General features: G+C 39.8%; 1 long non-coding RNA gene across 1 annotated transcript; it reads right to left on the bottom strand.

Annotated features, from left to right (window-relative positions):
• Positions 1–672: 672 nt before the first annotated feature.
• LOC118172706 lies at positions 673–5,836 on the bottom strand. The gene is made up of 3 exons (XR_004753829.1): positions 5,446–5,836; positions 3,453–3,534; positions 673–2,180 (listed from the first exon to the last, which is right to left on the bottom strand). It is a non-coding gene; the product is annotated as an uncharacterized LOC118172706 (long non-coding RNA).
• Positions 5,837–6,458: the final 622 nt, after the last annotated feature.

Here is a 6,458-nt window from a genome sequence, read left to right as displayed (position 1 = left end):
TGTGTTGCTATGATGACTATGATATGAAGCTTTGGGTGTTCTTTTTTATGATAGATTTAATTTTCTCAAACTATATGGGACAGTGGTTTTTTTTGTTTGTTTTTTACTTTATTTTAGGCATTGGCCAACATATACAAGAAATATATAAAGACCAGACTGCCGAAGTCCACCAAGAGTTGACATTTGTTATTCACTGCTATCAAACGGTAGAAAACAGTATTCATGGGGCACTCACGAGAGCACGATCACATGCTTGAACAAAGCATTTACTAAGGAAACGCTTGTAATGCTGTCAGTACACAACTTTCTGTTGTGGTTGGTTCTTTGAAGAGCCTCTTCCTGCCATCATGCTGGTAAGTTCATAGTCAGTCAACACAGTCACTCACTTAGCAGTGTTTCTGAAGGTCCTCCTGTACTTTAGCATTAGACACTCAGCTGTGTATTCTCCAGGTATTCCCAGTTGGTTTCTAATTTCTCGTGTCATTTTGCTGTAATAGTAAGATATTGTTCATTACTTCAGACCAAATTGTGCTTTTTAGGCTGGTTATAAAATCATGAACAGTGCTCCAGTGGCTCATTTGATCGATGAGTTGTAATAATGTTTTTCAGATCCCTTTGTTGTGTTACTGGTTTTTCAGTTACACCCATGTATAATAAATAGACTAACAAACATATTATTTCATTCCTTTATTAAGTCATTAATTACACTGCAAGTTATTTAACTGCATCAGAAAACTTTCTGGATAAAACCATTATACTGTCATTACTACGGAACTCACCCCTCTTACAGGTACAACATTCTTTTCAGTTACCACACTTAGAGCCACATCAATTCCTTTATTTTGACTGGAAACCGAGTTTGTTTTGGTTATGGAAAAGAAAAATCCTCTTTTAAATGCCTTCCCCAAAAGGAAAACAAACATACTGGTCACACGCTGAAATAATACAAGAGCTGTGTTTCTTTAAAAATGGGATGAATCTCAATTTTTTCCTGGGTTTCAATCAAACTCTTAGCCAAGGGAAAACAGAGAATACAGAGAGGACAGTACAAATACAGAACAGATGTTTACATTTACACATATGCCATTCAGCTGGTCAAAAAAATTATCCAGACACCAACATATCAAAGGCATCTTACTGACATACGCTATCTGACATGCTTCCACTAATGAACACACACACTGGCTTTGATGACAACCATGCAAATCGCGTCTTTCCATGCGAACAGTTTATCAGACAAACAGTCAGATTTGTGCCTGTACAGGAAGGTGTATTGTGGATTTCCTCTGGAGGATGTGCCACGCTGTAATCATACAGGATGCCAAATCAGGTGAAAGTGTGTCAAAGCGTTCAGGCCCTCTTATTTCTATTTAGACCCAGGAATCCAAGCACATCTGCTTACAAGTGAGAGCCAGCTTGCCACCTCTGCCGTACAGTATTACATTACGGCAGTGGGACACATTACCCCTTCTGGGACCGTAACCTGTCTCCTGAAGACGGCTCAGGGAAGAGTAGCTAAAACAGCCCAGCACATTTCAGCCTGCCACACTTCAGGTTCTTTTCCTCTGCAGTGAAGATTTTCTGGGTTTCTGCAATCCTTCAGAATCAGATTACGAAAACCAGATTCTCCCAGCTTTTCCAAACATAGGCCTTATTTGCTGCAACTGTTCCATACCACGTTACTTGTCTCACAAAGGGACCCCAAGAACAACAGAGCATGGCCACTGCTGCTGCTGAGCTGTCCTCCCAGAGGCAGGCAAACAGATTAAATTAGACACAAATGGGCTATTCCCAGTGCTAGTCTCAAAACCAACAGCTCAAGTTCCTTGGCATATGGCTAGCGGTGCCGGTGTATGGGAGGTTACTGCTTTGCCATAGGAGAACTGGGCATTAAAGCCTATTATGGGGCTTGGTCAGGCCAGTACAGGGTTAGATGCCGAGGTACTCAAGCTCTGTAAAGACTTGAGCATACTTTAAGGGAAAAAAAAACATCACTTCAGGTGCCTGGGGAGCTTTGCTGGCCAAAATCTAAGGTACTAACCTGAGAGTCAAGGAGGTTCTTGTGGGATCCCCCCAACGGCTCAGATGTGACGTTAACGGAGGTTATTAAGATTTTTGCTTTAGAATTCAGTGCCTAAACTTCGCCTATATTCTTGTGGGGCAATTATTCAGCTCAGAGCCTGTGAAAGCAAGAATACAATAAACAAAGGCCATACTGAACTTTACACAGATCCAACCTTGAGGAAGGCCAGGCTTTGTCAGAGATTTTGCTGTACCCACATATGTAAATAAACAACAACAAAAAAAATCTGTGTGAAGCTATGTTTGCCCCGTTGGCCTCCCTTCTCCCACTACCTGAGTCATATGACCTGAATTAGTACTTTATTAAATAACTATCTCTCCATCTGAATGTGCTTGAGTCTAGCAGATCACTCATCATTTTAGGCCTCAAATACTAATCAGCTGAGGAGGGTTTCCCTGTGACTGTACTAAATAAGGAACAATTCCAAAGCGTTATTCCTTCTCTGGCCATTTTTAGCGCCTAATGCAGTACACTTGCTGGTCCCACTGATGCCCAGACAAGGCTTTCAGCTCATAGCTGGCTCACATCCTGCCACTTTGGAGCACAGCGAGCAAGCTGTCTTCCCTCTGTAGGGACAAAAATACATCTGTTGCTCAACTCAAGGTGCTGAAGATAGGCAGCACGCTAACTGGCATTCAGTGTAAAAATGCCAAGTGAGTTGCAGGTTTGATTGCAAGAGTTGACATGTTCTATACTTGAAGTCCCAAGCTTTCTGTCTTTAAATAAAAATACTGTTAGTGTTTATAGAATTTCCCTGGTTTATTTTATCAGCCTCTCTGTGTGCTCTCTCTGGTATAGAGAAGGGAGGAAAAAAAAAAAAGCCATATATTTTCTTTTAGTCACCAGTTGGTCCTGCTTTAAGGACCTTGTAAGACATTTTTTTTGTGTATTGTTTCTCTGCATATGTGGGCAGCTTTACTACTTCATCCCCCTCAGGACCACTTAACAACATCAGCAAAGCAATTAAGTGTAGTTTTCAGGAAAATGCCAGAGGCATTACACTGTCTGGATGGGAGTCTCAACCCAATTATTTTCAGCTAGTTGTGAACTGTGGAAAGTGGACTTTACTTCATTATAACTTCAGTTCCCACTGATTAAAAGTCTAGTGTGTTACAGACGGTAAGGAAAAATGAAACAATTAAACTTTCCATCAATAAAATTGCTGCATATTCTTCAACATAGGGGTTTACTTCTCTCCAGAGAAGTGATTAAAATGAACTGATTGAACTATAATTTGATTGACTGAAGAGCCTCAATCCATCGCACTAAAGCTTAAATTCCATCTTATTGCTCTATTTAACTCTGAATATAAAAAATTACTGGCAGTCTTGCAAACCCCTTACGCAGTCATCCAGCTGAAATTTCTTACCGTTCATGGGCTGCGGTGGGTTCTGTTATTTCTCTGCTGTGTGCGCATGATTCACAATGGACTGAAGAAGAGGCAATGACACCTAAGAAATGACATTAATATAGCTTTAAAGAAAAACAAAAAAACAAACAAAACAAAAAAAACCACAAAACAAAACAAAAAACAAACAAACAAACAACAACAACAAAAAAAAACATAAAAGACCTATTAAATTATCAGATATCTTTTACCTATAACATAACCATTTGGGGATTCTAAACTCAACCAGAGATAGAATTAACCCAAGACACTGAAGAGAATAATTGTCAGGTTATATTCAACTGTTGCAGCAAAAATTTGCGTATTTGTCTGAAGAATACAGCTGTGATGCACCTTCCTACCACAGGTCTGCGTTCAGCAAGGTGTGGAGTTAGCAGACGCATAGGTGTGTGTGTGCATACATAAGACTCTTTCCTTCAAGGAGCTATTAAAGAGGTGCACTTAGGCTGGTCTCAAAAGGTAAGTTGTGCTGGCTATGACTCCAGATGCCTGGGTTCTAGGCCAAAGAACACAGGGCCTGGGTTTCTTTGGACCTGGGACAATTTTCTTAAAGGTTGCTTATTCATCTCCACAGATGAGTAAGTCTGGGACTCCTATTGCACTAACGAAAGCCAGTTAAGAAACAAAGAGATGTTTGCTTTTGTCAACAGGTTACTATGATACAGCAAATACCTAGATTAGTGTTCCTCCTCTGAAAATGTAACTGAAATACTATTACCGATTAGAAGGTTGCCACTCTATTGCATGACATCGAATTTCTCAATTCCTACCTTCTATTTTGAAAGAAAACACAGCATTGGAAATACAGCTGCACCACAGTAAAATTGAATTAGAATATATTATAGTGTTAAGTTGCAGCAAGGACACATTATGCTGTTAATTAAATGAATGAGGCTAGGTAAGATGTGCAGAAAAAGATGGGCAAGAACACCTGGGTTAAATACTTAATGTACTTAGTTTCACAGGCAGCTCAAACTCCAAATGAAGTCAATAGATGTTTTCCCACTAACATCACCAAGCACTGGGGCATGCGTTCCTTGAGCTGTAATATTTACTACCAAGCTCAGTTTGCTGTTGAGCTTTGCTCTTCTGGTTGTGACAGCTCTACAAGGCTAGCTTCATAACCAAGCAATAGCTCTGATGCACAACAGTTCCAAACCTTGGACACAATCAATCCCAGTCTTACAGGGGTTTCTGACCACACTTAAGGGTTACTAATTCACCAAATTTTTGGTTTTGTAATTGAAACATAGGACATACCACAATTCTTCATATTTGTTAGCCAAAAACTACCAAGACTGCACTAGAGTCACAAAGGGAATATTGATCTGGTAAAATGCTGCCACCATCTAATTTAGAAGGAACACCTTTGACAAACTATATTTGGCAGTTAATGATTGCCTTGCATTATTGGCCTTTGCTTTTGTTTCCTCTTTCATTTTGATTACCAATTACTATGTTATCCTCTACTTCACCTCAGCATTTGTAACTTCGAATAAGGATATGCAGCAACAGTAGCAGAAAATGAGACAAAGGCAAATGCAGAATCACAAATTTCCAGGTGCCCCTGAAGACTGCAGGATACGTACTACCTTCCATGTACCCAGTTTTATGCACACACACCAGAAGTACATAGGGCTCCAAACAGCTTAAATGCCTATTAGAATCCTTCCGTTCTTACACAGACAGATACATTCTCTCAATTATAACACCTTTGTCTGCAAAAAGGCTGCAGAAAAAGGAGCTGTGTTTGAACTTATTTTTATCTTATTTTCTTTCAGGACAAGAAATATTTATTTGACAGCAAAAAGACAAGCCCCAAGTGTGAAACCAGCCTCAAGACTTCTCTTATTCCTAAATTGGAAAGTAGCAGAGATCTGACAAACCATTTGTTCATCTTTCACAGTGCTCTGACATCCACGGCAGTAAGAGGAACATACAAACAGTTTCTTACCATGCTGACAAGAGTCACAAGTAATCTGGGGAGTGTGCAAACAACACCAAGGGCAGACGCATAGGTCTGGCGTCTGGAAGAAGGCCCTAACTTCCAGGCCATGCCTGTGCAAGCAGGTGAAGGGGAAACAGGAACCTTGTTACCCAAGGAATCGCTTAAGATGTCCCCCCAGAAGAGCATCATCTGTGTATAGACAGGAACTTGCCAACAGTTTCACCAAACCATGCTAGACTGGCACATCACGGAAAAAAAATTAAGACTGATTCAAACTGTATCTGCTTTCTGTATTTGTGGGTTTCCTGGCAGATGCACATGACTAACTACTCCCAATTACCAAACAAAATGTCGTTTTGCTATGGCTGCTGCCAATCATGCAAGTGACTTCTCTGTACTTACCACCCTGTTAGAGAGAGGGATCAGCATTTTCCTTGGCCCCCCCGCCCCCCCAACAGGAATCTGATTTCAAAATCTGTAATTACAAAACAAAAAGTATTAGCCAGCAGATTTATGTTTGAAAAATACAGTGCTATCATTACAGAGAGCTCATCATTCTCAGTTTTTGAGGAAATGTGATTACTGCAATTTCTTCATTAGGTTAGAGCTTCACTATTTAAGAAAACGTTATTTAAAAGGCACAGCGTTATCTGATAAAAACCCCAGCAAAACATAAGCAAACACTTGAATACGCTCTTCCTAGCAACCAAGGTCTTTCAACAGAAAAGCAGCATTTTTTTTTCCTGCACCTTGTATTAAGCCAAATTTCTAGTTTGTAACACTTCGGCCATTCAATAATCATCAAATACCTGGAATATAATTTTAGATGAAAGTCTAAGCCAGTGAGTAAGCCACCTCATTGTTCATTTCTTAAAAAATAAAAAAATAAAAAATTGAACACTACAGCCATGGGGCCAAATTTTCAGAATTCGGTTATCCCTTATTTCACTGACAGCAATATCAGGCAGTTAATTTTAGTTACTAAGATTTTTCATATTTATTAAGTTGCCACATGACTT

The sequence above is a fragment of the Oxyura jamaicensis genome, chromosome 11 (genome assembly GCF_011077185.1).
Source record: "Oxyura jamaicensis isolate SHBP4307 breed ruddy duck chromosome 11, BPBGC_Ojam_1.0, whole genome shotgun sequence".
Classification (NCBI taxonomy): Eukaryota; Metazoa; Chordata; class Aves; order Anseriformes; family Anatidae; genus Oxyura; species Oxyura jamaicensis.
This window is presented reverse-complemented; position numbering and strand designations above follow the sequence as displayed.